Genomic DNA, 8,970 nt, shown 5'->3' with positions numbered 1-8,970 from the left:
TGGCAGCCTCACCATAGTTCAAAGGGGAGCGAGTTGCCGATTCTTCCTCGTCGAGCTCATGATCTTCGGCTATATCTCTAGGGAAGCGCTGTGCAAAAAGGTTGAATTCAAGGCGCTTATGCATGTGGACACTAAGCCACATGTTGATGAACCACCAGGGTCCCCCTAAGTTGCCGATGGGTTGGCCTAGCAGGAGTTTTTTAGCTACCTGGTGAAGAAGGTGATAAACAGAGCTGAGCAGGAATTGGCCAAGAGGAAATCGGCCACCATTGGCCAGTCTTTCTGCTGCCGATAGATAGACAGAGGTTGGTCCTGCCGATCGGCCACAGAATACAAACTTATCCAGCCACATGTTCAAGAAAATGGCTTGTTCTCTTTCCCCGACAGGTCCTGTTTTTCGGTACTTCTGAATATACCCAGACAAACCGCCGATAGCACGAGTCTCTACCTTGGAACTAGGCTTATTATCAAACAGATGACTATTACCGGCAGTTGATATGTCTAAGCCAGTGAGCATGAGTACATCGACAAGAGTAGGTGAAGCAGGGCCATGGCCGAATACAAAAGCGTTGAGTGTGTCTGACCAAAAGTACGAGGCAGCTATCAGCAATGATTCGTTCCTCTCCATATCGACAATATATAATCTGATGCATTGGTCTAATTTCCGTTCACCCCATTGGACTTCATTTGAATGGCTAACTCTCAGAAACCAGTCTTTCCATCCTTTAGTGGGGCTAGGCCAGGAACGGAAAGCATCTTTCCACAGATCTAGGGAGAAGTTTTCGGCTCTAAAAGGGATCCTATTTGTCTCTGCGTTTCTCAGATCGGTGGGATCTAGATTTCCCAATGGACCGAGGCACTGGAAGTGAGGTTGATCGGTAGGAATCATGATCTTATCGGCCAACTCCTAAAGGGTTTGGAGGATGAAGGAACAGAAAAGAGACAAAGAAAACAAAAAGGAGAAAAAGGTACTCAGTAAATAGATTTGCAGATGAACATGAGTACAGTAAAAGCATAAAAGAAGGTTGGTAGGCTGACCTCAGGAACGATGAAGTTGATGGCCATTTCTTTCCGAGGAAGAGGATAGATCGAAGACTTGGAAGATTGGTGGAGGAGGCCCTTGCTGGAGTGCTTGGAGTTCTCAGGCAATGCCGCCGCCAGGAAGGTGGATTTGTGGCTGTAGAATGACAAGATGGAGAAAGAGTACCGGAGAAGGAAGTATTTATAGGACAAAACGGGCAGGGGCAAATCTGACTTATCTCTTTGCCGCATCCATGAAATCCGAGGGTGTTCAGGTGGATATGGTAACTGTTCGCACGATAATCAAGGGATTGCGGAGGTAATTTGACAGCAAGCGGTCACGATTTTGAAGATATTTTACTGTGCAAGATCGCCCTGTCGGTCCATCTGCAATTTCCTCTAACGGTAATATTGCCAATGAGCGCATAGTGGGGGGGTTCGGTTCATGAGGTTGAGAAATTCGAGGAACTACAAGAGAATCGGGCTAAGGTTGTTTAGGTTTGGCGGCTGATTACCAAATTGGGAGAAGTAATTGCGGAAAGGCGTCATTACTGAAGAGAATTTTGGAGCATTAATGATTTTATACTCCGAAATTGGGGGGCATGTGTTGACACCGTTTTCAGACACGTGTCTTTGGATACGCGGCTGGAGTTAATCGAATGTGGATCGGCAGATGGGGCAATGGTGACTAGTCCACAGGGAAGTTACCGATGGAGGTTGGTGCCGATGGGAGAACGATAGAATATGACTAAGTCCAAAAAGTAGCAACGGGATCGTGCCGGTGGCTAGCACTGATGGTTGCCGATGACGGTGGAAAGCGGTCTGCCGATCAATCAAACACAAGTTTTTACTCATATTCCAGCATCTACTTTTCGATGACTTCGTCATATTTTCCTTTTACTATGAGTTCTTAGGAATTCGTCGAGTCAAACTCGGCGTGTTCTCGAGTTCCGCGTGAACACCTCTTGGCCGTGACATCCGGGCGTATCGCTGTTGTCAGGACCAAAGTGTTCGAGTTACCAGCTTTGTCGATTGTAAGGTCAAATCGGCTGGCACGCCTTAACGTTTGAATCGGGTATTAGCCCTTTGTGTTTGCAGATCAGCTTTTGCACCAACATCATGGTGTTAGCCTAAGCTATATTCCGAGGAAGCATCTTGGTAAGCCTTTGTATCATTATTATCTCCATTCTTCCGATGCTGCTGCCCACAACAGAGCAACTGTGACTTTTTCTAATATGTGTGCGCAACACTGTAACACTGCTAAATGTAGTCTATATTTACAACACATCTTGTTGGATCAGATAGATTTAGTTTCACATATCCTACATCTCCTTGCCTTTCCTGGCTTTTGCTCAGCTTCTCTTTACCTTCTCCGGATTCTCGTTCGAATCCAGTCCAGAAAATATACCTAGCTTCTGCTTCTTCTTCCTACTACTTCTGGAAATATCTCGTGTCCTCCTCTCTCTTCGCGTCGCTCCTCGCCGCCTGGCTGCTACCGCTCCCATGCTGCGCATGCGGCACGGCGCAACGTCATCCCTTCCCCCTTCTCTCTCTCTCCGATCTCCCACTTCATCTCTCCTCCGACGTTCAGGTGTCGTGGCTGGGCCTTAGCGCCACAGGCTCGTGCATGGCGCGATGGTTGGGTGACGGCACCGCCAGACTGCAGCGTAGCACCGCACGTGCGACCTGACGGTGGCCATCCCTGGCCATAGCGCAGTGCGACGCAGCTGCACCCGACGTGGCCTCCTCCTGTTTATCAGCGTGCCTTCCTGTGCTTTAGTAAACTCTAGCTGGTTCAGGACCCTGGCTGCGCATCGCCTCTTCCTCTCCGGAAGCGGCGCTTCCGGCTCAGCTCCGCGGCGGCGGCGGCGCCACCGGCCCACCTCTCCTCCTCCTCGCCTCTCTCCTGCTGCACAGAAAGCCAGCAGGTATGTGAAAGCCTTAGTTTGGTTTTGGATAATTGATGAAACCTATGTGTACTAACCTTTGTCATGAGTGAAATACAAAGATAGGTTGGTACAACTAAGTGATGGAGCTAGATATTAGTCATGGTGATGGAGGCGACCAAAAGATGATATTCAAGTGCTTCAACTTGAAAAAGAAGAAAGAGAAAAACAAAATAGGCTCAAGACAAAGGTATTATTTTAAATAGGGCCATTTTATTTTGCCACTCAAGACACCAAGTGGGTGTGAGTGGATTTAGGATAGATAATCGTACTATAAAGAGGGGAAATCTTTAATTGCAATGGTTATCTAGTGCCACTAAGTATGAGTCTCATTTGTATTTACCTAGCGCTTAGTGACGTGGTGAGCTGCATGAGAAAGCCTATTAAAATATTTGTGAAAAGATAATTTAAATGTCCAATTTATTTTAGAATATTTTGATGAAGTTAGCTACTTGAAAAGGTGCTCAAATTGATCATCCCTTTATTTTCTAGACAGAGTCATCGTCGTGGCATTTCTCATTTCTGAACGAGAAATTCTCATATATATTTTGTCTAGACAGAGACCCCATGTCGGCAATTCTCATTTCTGAACGAGAAATTCTCATATCTATTTTGTCTAGACAGAGACCCCATCTCGGCAATTCTCTCTTGTGTACGAGAAATTCTTATATGGCTTCCACGCCTTGTTTAGTTGGCAAAAATTTTCAAGATTTTTCGTTACATCGAATCTTTGGTCGCATGCATGGAGCATTAAATATAGACGAAAATAAAAACTAACTGCACAGTTTACCTGTAATTTGTGAGATGAATTTTTTGAGCCTAGTTACTCTGTGATTGGACAATGTTTATCAAATAAAAACGAAATGCTACAGTAGCCAAAAACAAAAAAAATTTGCGAACTAAACAAGGCCGAGTGTCGTGCATGCCTACAGGAAAAAGAAAGGAGGAAGCTTTCGTGCTTTGACTTGTTCGTGAGAGAGAGCCAGCGTGGGGCCCATCTGCTTGCATGCATGCAAGTGTTCACGTGAGAAGGTACAGAAGGTGTTGGGGACCTTGTTTTTTTAAGAGGCAGCAGTTCTGCTCATTTGACTTTGGAGAGAGGTGCATGTGCTGCTTCTGCCATCCCTTGCTTGAGAACCAGTGCTTGGGGCAAAGTCGTGGTGCTGTCATACTGCAGTGGCAAAGGAAGGGCAAGGCAGCTTCTGAGAAGCTTCTTGTTGGGTTTATCTGCTTGTGACCGTTTGCTTTGGAAGTCGCACGAGGACCTGGAGTTGGTGTCGTCCGACCATTGTGGTCTGGCTGGACCAGGTCGAGTGGGTGCTGGGGCGGGCCATTTGGAACAAGGCCAGCGCCTCCTCTTGCTGGTATTTAGCGAGTAGAATAGAACGATCCTCTTCTTCCTCTCGCCTAAGTGAAACAAGGAACAAACAAACTCAACCTCTCTCTTCCTCCTCTCTCACTCCCCAAACTTTGTGCTCCATTCAAGTGAGAGATCGGGCTCTAGTGATTGATCTGAGAGCTTCAAGAGCATCTCCTCCCTCTCCTCTCCATCTCCATAGCTTGGTGCTCTTTGGTGAGAGGATTTGGGAGGAAACCCCTAGTGTGCGCATTTGTGATTTCCATTCTGTGCACTAGGTGATTTTTGTAGTTATAAATTTCTTATTACTCTTGGTGATTGCCGTCACCAAGACAGTTGTGGTTTTGTTGATTGGTGAGGGGATTTGGTGATTGTGTCCGCCCCCAATCAAGGTGATATTTGTGAGGGGTTCTTGGGCTTATTCCCCGGCGGAGTCCCAAAAGCCACTCTAGTGGATTGCTCGTGTCATTGAGCTACCTCACTTGTGGGTAGGTTCTTGCGGTGCCCATTTGTTGGGCTAGGTTTATGAAACACCTATTAGCCGCCGAACCACCAAGTGTTGGTTGACACAATGGGGACTAGCGTGGCGGCAAGCACGTGAACCTCGAGAGAAAAATATTGGTGTCAATATTGTGATTGGTATTCTCCTGAATATATTGATATACATTGTGATTGGTTCATCTCAACATATCGGTATAATTATCACTCACCTCTTTACTTTCTTGTAAATTAGTTGTAACTAGTAGTTCCTAGTTTTAGTTAGTTGTAACTAGTTGTAGAGAGTAGCGACATAGCCATTGCTTGTGCCTAGTGATCATACCAACTAGAATTATTATATAGGTGGCTTGCAACTCTTGTAGAGCTAGAGCAAAATTGCTTTACAACTTTTGTTATATTGATCCTTTGCTCTAGTGCTTTGTAGAATTTTTAAATAGTCTATTCACCCTCCTCTAGCCATATTAGGACCTTTCAGTATGGACGGATATGGCCACTTCTCCTACTCCATTTGTACTTGATCTTTAGTGTTTAATTTATTACATTCAAAGATTGACTTCTTCAAAATTTTTACATTGTGCAGATTAGTGCCTTGGTTGTTCCCTAAACCTGAACCTTTTTTTCTCAATGTTTCATGGATGTAATTGTGCAGATTAGTGTCTTGTTTGTTCCCCTAAATCTGAGCCTTTTTCTCTGAATGTTTCATGGACGTATTGTTTCTTGCCTTTTTTGACAATTGATAACTGTATTCCAGGTGCTGTTGAATGTTTCATGGAGGCATTATTTCTGTCTAAAGGTATGTTTTGGGCACGTTTCAGCTTTTTGCTACCATGGAAACTTAGATATGAAATTGGTAAACTATATATTACTACTATTTGATTGCTACTGAGTCATAGGATGAATCAATAAATTATTTGGCACTCACCTTTTTGTAATAGCAAGAAAATATTCATGTCTTGTTTCACACAACCATTCATAGTTTATTTCTACTATTTGGTTGCTACTGAGTCATAGGATGAATCAATAAATTATTTGGCACCCACCTTTTTGTAATAGCAAGAACATATTCATGTCTTCTATCAAACAGCCATTCATAGTATCATGTAGTAAAAATAGTGCTCCTACCATTATTTTTTGCGAAGACTGATCCGACAAAATTAGGAGTAGACTGTACGGAAAACTTATATGCAGATTTTCTTTGCAGTCATTTCAGATACAACTTCCACCTCAAATTTATTTATGTTTCTAGACTATTGCTTGCAGCTTGGTCATTATCTCCATTGACAAAATCGACGGAATACATTTGAGCTGACTGGGAGAGGATGGTGTCTGCATCTAGGATTATAAGGCACATGTAAGGGTCCGAGTTGATTTTCATAAATGCAACTCAATGAATCTGTACCAATCCTAGGAAATAAGATATGAATCAAGCATCTACAATCACACTGAAATGCAATAGATCGGTTAATATATTTTTTTTGGAAGATATCCAATGTAGGCAGAAATGAAAGTTAATTGAAGTGCTTTGGTGTTTTCTCAAATAAACTTTTTCCCAGTGTCAGTTACTTGTAATATTAGAAATTGACTAGCTACTTCATCCAATGCCAGTTAATTGTAACGTTTGAGTGCACCCTGCAATTTCTTTGAAGCATATTGTACTTTATAGGAGCTCCTCCTGCTATGAATGTGTTTTTTACAGGTCGAAATCTGTGATTTTAGTTATGTTGCTAGGGCGTTTACCCCTACTGGTTCTGTCTTTTTTCAGTAATTCTGTTAGACATTTAAGATTTTGTTCCCCCAAATCTATGTCCAAAGACAGCATGGATCTCCACATTTGATTTGTTTGATATCATACAATTTGCTATTAGTTTGTGCAAACCCCAATATTTGCATTGATTAGTATATACTATTCCCTGCAGGAATTAGGCGGCCAGCTCCTAATTGGCAAGAAAGGGACATCATGCTGGGTTGGATATGGCTTGGTTGAGTAGCATTTGACACTCATCCAAATACAAGGTGGTGGAATGTGCCATTTTTTGTAAAATGAAGGCGATGTCAGTCCTGGCGAGCTCCAAAATAAGATTTGCCAAGATCAGTGGGGTACAACACACGTGGTGTATTCTGCACATGACTTTTTAAAGTTTGTTGTATTATTTGTATTGCCTCAGAATGTTTCTGAAACCTGAAACAGGTTTGGTAAAATGTTTATTCTATGTTGGGAACTCCGGAATCTTCTAGATGGCCTGTTCTTTTACACAATGGCAATATATATTCTCATTTTATTTTTGCTACATTCTTCCTCCCATTGGCAATATATTTTATTTGGCTATGAAAGAGCCTACAGGAACTTGGAGTTGCTGAACCAGTTCGAGCCTGCAGGAACTTCTGATCAGTCTTGGACTTGTGCTGGGTAGTCCTGGACATATTCTCTAAGGGCAAGGTGTGGGCTGTAGGTTTCTTTGTGTGTTATCGTTTGTGGGGGTAGGGGGGGGGGGTTGGGATGTCAGGTCAATGATCATTCCTTCATGATTGAGAATAAGAGCAAGACAGATACATATGAATCACAAATCAAAATACCGCACATATTCTGACAGTGTAAAGACGCTATTGAACATTGCTGTTTAAATTTGTCTAAACCCACTGATGTATATATCCTGTTTTTATTAAAAAAAATAAAGGTCCTAAGAACTAATGTCAATTTATCTATCAATATACACCCTTCATACTTGCATACAAATGCCCTAGAATTACTGCAAATGAGGCATTCCTCCCTAGATTTACCGTCGGCTTCTCGGAAAAAAGCCGCTGCCACGTCGCCTCCATTGTTTTCCTCCGTTGGATTTTGCATCCTGTGGTCCAGATTGTTTGAAGCCGATTCTCATTTGGAGCGGCTTCTGTTTCTACTTATCTTCCCCAGCTCTGGTCGGATCCAGAGACACCCTATATCCCTCTTTTTACTCTCTTTCCAGATCTTCCCCCAACTCTCTTTCCCTCATCCGTCGTCTCTCACTCTCTTCTCGATTCCCGGCAGACAGGGCGGCGACGGCCGCCATGAGCAGGCACGACGGCTGTAGCGGGCTCTCCTCTCGTTCCTCTCTTTCTTCTCTCCCTATCACGTCGCATGCGTGCTGGTGGTGCCGGTGCCGTCAGCTCACGACGCGAGGAGCTGTCAGGGCGCGACGGTGGCTCAGAGCTGCGTTGCGACACCGCCCATGCGCGCCGGCGGTGCCCATCGCCGGCCACGGCACAACGCGACTGGCTTGTTGGTGGCTGCTGGTGTCGATTCCCCCCGGTGATGCCTCCTCTCTCTCTCTCTCTCTTTGCTCCATGTGTGCTCATGTGCTACAGAAAACCCTAGCTCTGGTGGTGAGGAGCTGTCGGGGCGCGACGGCGGCTCAGGGCTGCGTTGTGACACCGCCCATGGGCATCGGCGGTGCTCATCCCCGGCCACGGCACAACGCGGCCGGCTTGCTGGTGGCTGCTGGTGTCGATTCCCCTCGGTGATGCCTCCTCTCTCTCTCTCTCTCTCTCTGCTCCATGTGTGCTCATGTGCTATAGAAAACCCTAGTTCTGATGGTGCCCTGCTCCCGCGTGGAGCCGACAATAGCAGCGGCGGCTGTGTGGAAGACGACCTAAACTTTCAGCTCCCCTCTCTCTTGCCCTCACTCTCCACTGCTGCATGTTGGGGCATTAGCACCGGTCGGGAAGGGCCTATTGCCCCGGTTCCCGAGGCGGTGCTGCCCTTCTGGGACTAAAGTTATAGGCTTATACAATAATATTTTTTGCTGATACAATAATATATTTATATTAAATGCATATTAAGCATATATGAATGAAAATTATAGGCTTAGCTTTATAATTAAGCTTTGCCTATAATAAAATGAATAGGCCACATCAAAAATTAAATAGATATGTAAAAAGCTTTATATATAGTTTTATAAGTACAAAATTCGTAAGACATATATACATAGAGTTTTTACCGATACAAAGGATCATCGTTGTTTGGAATAAGAGTTTCGTTGCCGTTGAACTCGCCGTTTGGATTGATCACTTGCTCGTGGAGAAATTCTGCTATCGTCTCTTGGATAGCTTTGGTTCGGTCTTTTTGCATAACCTTTTCCCTCAACCATTCCGTCTTTAATTTGAAATAAA

At 44.4% G+C, this 8,970-nt stretch overlaps 1 long non-coding RNA gene across 3 annotated transcripts; it reads left to right on the top strand.

Annotated features, from left to right (window-relative positions):
• Positions 1-4,314: 4,314 nt before the first annotated feature.
• Positions 4,315-7,033, top strand: LOC110431545. Of its 3 annotated transcripts, none has more exons than XR_002448975.1 (4): positions 4,315-4,539; positions 5,573-5,614; positions 6,082-6,172; positions 6,738-7,033. It is a non-coding gene; the product is annotated as an uncharacterized LOC110431545 (long non-coding RNA). The 3 variants fall into 3 exon arrangements; XR_002448974.1 differs by lacking the exon at positions 4,315-4,539 and adding an exon at positions 4,786-5,016; XR_002448973.1 differs by lacking the exon at positions 4,315-4,539 and having other exon boundaries at positions 4,786-5,614.
• The last annotated feature ends 1,937 nt before the right edge of the window (positions 7,034-8,970 follow it).

This window comes from Sorghum bicolor, unplaced genomic scaffold, assembly GCF_000003195.3.
Source record: "Sorghum bicolor cultivar BTx623 unplaced genomic scaffold, Sorghum_bicolor_NCBIv3 super_154, whole genome shotgun sequence".
NCBI lineage: Eukaryota > Viridiplantae > Streptophyta > Magnoliopsida > Poales > Poaceae > Sorghum > Sorghum bicolor.
The sequence above is the reverse complement of the archived record's forward strand: the minus strand, read 5'-3'. Positions and strand labels throughout refer to the sequence as shown.